We start from the raw sequence: 7,329 nt of genomic DNA, 5'->3' as shown, positions 1-7,329 counted from the left end.
TTTAGATTTGCTCTCCTCAACTTCTTTAGGACTTCTCTGACCAGTGATATAAGTTCTTTGATGGCGTTTGTGGCAATTACAGGCAGTTTCCATGTTATGTTGGACTCAGCTTACGTCGTTCTGAGGTTACGACACTCTTCAAATATATTCATCAAAAATTATTTCCAGGGTTACAGCGCATGTTCCGAGTTTACATCACCAGTCCAACGGAAGACTGGAGCTTAATATGGTTCCAAAGCGGCAGATGGTAAAAATTTGGAGGTTTTTGACGAAAAGCTCAATCAAAATGCAGGGTTGTCGTTTAAAGACACCCAAAGAGTTAAATGTAAGGTTTTCTTACGATTTTCAAAGATGTCTCGGGATACAACTTTTTAGCTTAAGTCGCAGCTAGAACACAACCCAAAGTAAAGCGGGGACTGCCTGTACCAGGTCATCTATATAACAATGCACACCTTTACCTAGTAATCCACTTACAATCTTATCCATTAATCTCACAAATTTCATTGGGCTTGACTTTAGACCAAAAGGCATTCTTATGCATTGATATCTACCATTACTGGTGGAAAAAGCAGTTAATCCAAAGGGATTTGTAGAAATGCTTGTAGCAGATTTATTGTGGTAAAATATTTCTTGGATCCAATGGATGTGATAAGGTCTCTCATGGATGGCTTTGGATAGGGATTGGTTTCTGTTATCTTCTTAAGCCTTCAGAAATTGGAAAAGACCACGAAGTCTTAGAAGGCTCTATTATTCCTTCCTTCTCCATTTTTTTAAAATTTCTCTTTAAATGATCTCCTTCTGTGAATGTGAGACACTATATGGAAGTATATAGATTGGTTTGGTATTTTGTGGAATATCTATTGTATGGGTTATCTCATCTGTATTACCAAGTGTGTCTCCATCTAGGGCAACTATATCCTTAAACTCACTCAGTAGATTTATGAGTTTCTCCCTGGCATAATCTTCTTTGATTTCTTTCAAGTGACTCCATATTTTAACGTTTCTCAGCTATGTTTCATGAGCTGAATTTTCACTCTCTTTATTAATCGATGCCATAGTATCCTTCTCTACAATTGGAATAGGGATAGTATATACTTCTGCTAGGCCCATTTCTGATCCCTGTGTCAACATAATCCTTCTCCCTCTATTGTTCGTAATTTCTAACGCTATTCTACTCTGTCTAATTTCGTGTAGGCTAGAGGAGTGATGCACTCCCTGCTCTTGTGACATTTCAGTAGGTGTAAGAATTTCCTTCCCTTTGAAAGTTGGATTTACTATACATTCTATCCATGAGCTTTTTCCAGGTTTATGTCTTAGCTCTCGCCCTAACTTCGAGTTACTGTAGTTTCTTGGTTAGATTCCAAATTGTCACTGATTTGTTGAGAATTCGTGCTGCAGAGCTGATGTCTTCCCCCTGTACTTTCCTTCTTTAGAATGCTTTTTAACAAAGAGTTCTGTTGAGTACAGTATTCTAGATGTCTTATACCCTCTTTTTATCACCAGTTGTTCTCTAGATGCATCGATAGTAATCTTTTGCCTAGCCATAGTTGGATAATCAATTAACAAATGGGCAAATGCTAAGTGTATACCTCTTAAGACTAGAACCTTCTTAAATGAGACTCTTTCCGATTAAAAGGAAAATCAATTTGTCCTCTATTTTAATTCCTTTACCGTAAGCATCTTTGATTCTACAGTCTACTACTAGGTTCAAATTTAAGTGGGAAAAATATGCCTGGTATAACTTTTCACTACTTATATTCTTCGGTGACCCAGTATCAAAGAATACAGGATTAGGCTTTCTTAAACCAACATACGCATGGAATACAGGTCTATAATCAGATTCATCTCCTAAATTTATTTTACTAACATTCGTGGCTTTTCCTCCATTATACAGGAATGTCAATATTTTGGCTGTGTGACAATTTACTGTTGATTCGTTTGATATTGCTTGACCATGTTGGTACATTAAGCTTGCAGCTTGGTTAGTATTTTTGTCCCTGTTCTTCCTAATTTGTGGAGACTGATTACGATCTCTACCTCTACTTTGTGACTGAGATCTGTGTCTAAGCCTACTCCTACAATCTCGAACACTATGTCCTGTCCTTTTATGATAAGAGCAGTAAGCTGGTCCACGGCAATCATTTGCATAATAGGCCTTCTTTTGGCAATTATAACAGGTGACAGGTGACTGTTAAAGGTTTCCCTTGAGGTGAGTTACCTGGGTTTCTGTTCTGGTTTCTAGCTGGTGTCATAGACCTACCCTGATTGTTATGCCCTTTTCTATCTTACCCTATGGTGACTAAGGGTCTGTATAGATCATTTCCCTCCAGGGATTTTTATCTAAAATTTTCTTTACCTCGTTTTCAATTTCAATAACGTCATCCTCTAATTTCCAAAAACGGGTCATCTTTTCATTAGCCTTTGACGGCAAACTTCCCAATATCAAAGCTAGTCTTAACAGATTTTGCAATTATCTACTGTTATTACCCACTGATTTGCCATTGTTGATTTTCACAGTGGTTGAAACCCTTTCGTTTTTAAGTTAATTTATATAACTGGGGGCCCATTCTGAGGTAATTCCTCTTATCCATTCTCCAACCTTGAACTATCTTTGCGAGGCTAATAACAAAGTTGGTCTCTCCCACATAGGAATCTATTTTATCAAAAATTGCTTTAATTCCTCCTAATTCTAAAGTCTTCGATAGGCATCAGAATGAACATAGCACCCGGTATCTCCTGTCGAGAGATCAAGGTAGCTTTTGGCTTCACTTAATGTCTCAACACTTCCCGGCAGAGAATTTAAATGTGTATCTGTGTGCTCAGTCCAATTTTCCGAGTTGCAAGCATCATTTTCTTCTTTCTTTTCCCAAAATTTAATTATGTAACTACTCGCCTGGGCAATTTTATGGGTAACTGCAGTGGTCCCTGAAGCCGATGTAGTTGGAGGATTTGTTGGGGTTGCCATGTTTAATCTGCGTGCTCGCTTTTGTGTAAAACCAAAGGGGATGTTTTCCCAAATATAGATATCTTTCTCCTGGGGATATATTTAATCAATGGTAGCTAACCCTGATTTCATTTTAATCCTAAAAAGTCAATAAAAACAAAAAGGGGATCGACCAGGAACCTAAGTGATGAAAGAGATATCCTCCGAAAATAAAGTAAAAAAAAAAATCTACACTTAAATAATTACCATCAAATGAGAAAAAGTAAAGCCGAAAACGAGTAACATAAGTTAGTAAATACCACAATAAATAATTGAATCTTGTTTAGTAAAATTGTTAGTAATAATACGTATAGAAAGAAGAAAAAAGTTTTCCCAGCATTAATTGCCTGCCTGTTTCAAGGAGGTTAGATTTACGGAGACACCTTGACCCGGATTAAGGGAAGCCGCCGCTGACCATCGTTATGACATTTAGGAGTCACTTGTTTGCGAGTCATTTGCGATCAGAACTTTGTTTGTTGTGAGATATATCAATTTTTATTTAATTTAGGTAACTGATTGATATTTCAGAATGTTGTGGGGGTTAAGAAAAAATAATAGTAAAACTATCAGCTCAGTTCAAGTGAATCAGTAGCAAAATCTGTGCGGTTTTGTCTCGATCGTATAATTAAAAATTTCAAGGAAGCAAAGCAACTATTACATTCCTTATGGTGTTTAATAATTTGATCTGAACTCACTAAATCTTTGTCCTCGGGATAATATATGTCCAATTCAGAGGAAAGCTGCTTTGCTCATTATATTTTTGGTGTTGTGAAGCCTGCAGCGATGCTCTCACAGATGAACCCAAAAACACAGCGCAGTCCTTGATTAAGTTGAAAAGCAAGGGAGACCTACTTCACCCCTCAGATGATGTTGGAATATATGCCAGTGCGATGCAAAATTGTTCCCAAAGTCAGTATCTTTTCCTTAAAGTTATGATATTAGTCTAGTATGAAATGAATTCCATAAAACTGTTTATGCAGTGTTACAACACCATATCAACAACTGATTTGATCAAATATAGCAGAATGTATGTTATGACAGCGAGCTGCTAAAACTTCGCGTATTCTGCTTATTAAGGCTATTTCAGAAAATTACTTACAAATGCGATATTCTTAAGCTGCTAAACAGTTTTCGACGACGCTGATTGCTCAAAACAAAAAGCAAAGTCAACAGACATGTGCAAAGCGTATAGGTTACACTGCAGTGGCCAGTAATGTGTTGGCACATAACATACATATGTATGCATGCATATATTCTTATGTATAAATTATGAGAACTTTGTTTTTAAGCAATTCGACTAAGTGACTGTGATTTGTTGTACTGACCAAACACTTGAAGCCCGTAGTACTTAAACTCTCGGGCCTTAATGTATGATACAAATGTTTTCAGGACAAACAGCTTCCGTTAATTATACAATTGTTGTGCATGAAATGTGCCTGAAGGAACGTATTGTATTTCCTTATTGGTAGTTCAGTCTCAGTTTCCATTAATAAGTTATGTGGAATTGGTGGTTGTTTCACTGTGTTTAAGCCTGTGTTTTACATTTCTGTTGTATCTTTATTGCACTTTAAACCGAAAATAAATCATGTACGTGCTTCAGAAAGAAAGCAAACGGAAAAAAAAGAAAGAAAATGAGAATAAAGAACAAGTTCATTTATTCCCATAAGCGCCAATGCTTTCCGAAGGTCTTTTTGACCGTCTTTGTGGGGGTCCTCGCTGACTGACCTGGCCTCACGGATTAGTCAAGGGTTTGTATAATCAGGGCAGCTCTGTAAATCCAACCTCCTTGGTCTATTTAATCGAAGTGGAAGACTTGTGTTTCAAATGAAATAAGTAAATGACGTAGGCTATTGTATCAAATTAGTTTTATAAATTTAACTTTTAAGAAATTTGTGTGTATATTTGTATAAAGGGATATCCTTTTTATAGGCCTACTGTGTACCTTGAATTGAAGTGCCATCAGGGATGTACAGTAGACTGCTCTTTCTTGTTGGCACTGTCGGAGACATCATCTTTGGTTGTTTGTTTCGTCTTCTTCACTTGTTCAACCGGTATCTCCATTCTTCTAGTTTTCTTTCATTGCACGACTCACTCACTGTTCCTTCTTGTCCTCTCTTAGAAAATTAATGTCTCTCTATTTTACCCGTGTGTGTGTGTGTCGATGCCCTTCTCTCTGTCGTTTTCTGTGCGTAACAGTTAAGTATGTTTGGGCTGTATGGCGGGTGTTATTAAACGGTGGGGGATATTTCGGTGGAAAACACTGCACCGCACTCACATTGCTTCTCCCTTCTCTTGTCATAATGTTCACTGAATAATTCTTCTTTCTTGAATCCCACTGAAGCTGGCGCCAACTAAGGGGGCGTGAACCAAGAGAGTTGTGGGCCCATTCTTCCAATAATTCTTTAGATGACAGTTAAATTCTTCGGGCCGTCTAACTAAAACTGGTTCTTTGGGTTTTTCTTTATCATCCCCTTGGAGTATAAGGCTCCACCATTTGTCACTTAGCTGCTTCTATGAGCCAACTGGATTCGAGACTGAATAAGCTAAACATGGTCTTGTAAAAAACTAAGTGCAGGAGAGAGTTGTAAAAAATTCTAAAGGGCCGTACGCACGATCAGTATTACTGTCATTAAAAATGCTGTCATTATTTTGGTACTGTCAGTACACTAAACACACGTGCAGTATTTATTACTGAGTGAAGTTTCAGTACATTCAGTGGCCGACATCGAGAGGTTGTCGCTATTGCGTTCTAGTAAAACGGCGAATAAAGAGAAAGCATGCATTGCTTTTATTTTGGCTTTCTCGTCAAAGAGAAAACGGAACTGGCTTGCAAAACGTAAGAATTACACTCATTTAAACCTGTTCAATGAGATAAAACTACAGATATGGAAGACTTCGCACATTATTTTCGGATGGACGAAATAAGTTACAACAAACTTTTCGAGACTTTGAGACCATATATAACCAAGAAGAATACAGCTATGAGGGAAAGCATATCTGCCAATGGAAGACTGGCTATTACTCTCCTTTATTTGACAACTGGACGAAGCTTTTCCGTCCTACGTTATTCAGAGTCATGGGAAAATCAACAATCAGCGGAATAGGACATGAAACATGTGAAGCTATAATTACTGTCCTCAAGGATTACAGCAAGGTAAAGTAAGCATGAATAGGGTACTGATTCAGCATATTGTAGATATTATTTATTTAATGGTAATACATTTCATTAATTATCATTGTCCCCTTCATCTAGAAAGTCGTGGAAATGTTGAGTCAATAGTTGTAATTCCGTCATGGAATTGTTCACTGGGTCACTATGGTTGGTGTAATTACTTGCAGATGACCATGGGCGATAATGGCGCATACGAGTATACTGTAAGGTGTCACTACCTGCATCGTTAATCTTAACGGAATTTCGGTTCAGTGTCCCCAGTTGAGCTTCAAACAGAATGTCATTTATAAATTTTTCTGCCAATAATTTCTGGTCCTGTGGCAGCTGTTTCAGTTTGCTAGCCCAGACTTTGGCTGTTTTCCATATCTGTATCATCACTTTTGTCAAGGTCACGACGGGCTAACTGCAAGAGCTCATCTGACGCGGGTTTACTTTTTTTTCTTGGGTTGTTTCGTAGGGGTAAAACCTTCCATGTGCACATTATCGTCCTTAGATCCGTTATGCTCATCCTCTAAGACACTGTCATCCGATGTCCCACAACTCTGGTAAGCGACGAGATAATAGAATAAAATCCCGAAGATCCATTTTCCCTTTTTCCTTTCCTGCCATTGTAACTACCACAGCAGCTTGGATAGTAGCCTACTGATGGGAATGACGGTACAGCGAATACACCATCAGTAATATAAGGCCCGCCCAAATACTGTGACTGGATTTTGAAGTCAGTAACCACCATTTTGTGGTACTGATGGTACGTACTTCAGTATGACGCACACATCGTCAGTATTACTGACAGTACACAAAATGATGACAGTAATACTGATCGTGTGTACGGCCCTTAAGCCCTGTTAACACTGGGATATGGTTTACATTTTAACACACCTCACTCGACCACTCTATGCTACCGTTCTCTTCTCTTTCTCACTAACAATCCGTCCTCCTACCCGCTTTATAGTGTCTGGGAAGTGACGTGCCGATACGTCACAGTTCATGGGGCAAGTCGATTACGGCATTGCTCACCAGACATATCGGTTACCTTACTCTTCACCAACTTCTTCCATTCACAACTTCACCATTACTAATTCTTACTTTTACCATTTCCTTTCTTTTGATGGTGACTTCACGACAGGCAGCTTGCAAAGTGTTTATTGCTAGTTAATCGTAATTGGTGTTGCTG

Source organism: Macrobrachium rosenbergii, chromosome 41 (genome assembly GCF_040412425.1).
Source record: "Macrobrachium rosenbergii isolate ZJJX-2024 chromosome 41, ASM4041242v1, whole genome shotgun sequence".
In the NCBI taxonomy this organism is placed as follows: domain Eukaryota; kingdom Metazoa; phylum Arthropoda; class Malacostraca; order Decapoda; family Palaemonidae; genus Macrobrachium; species Macrobrachium rosenbergii.
Note: the sequence above shows the minus strand (reverse complement) of the source record.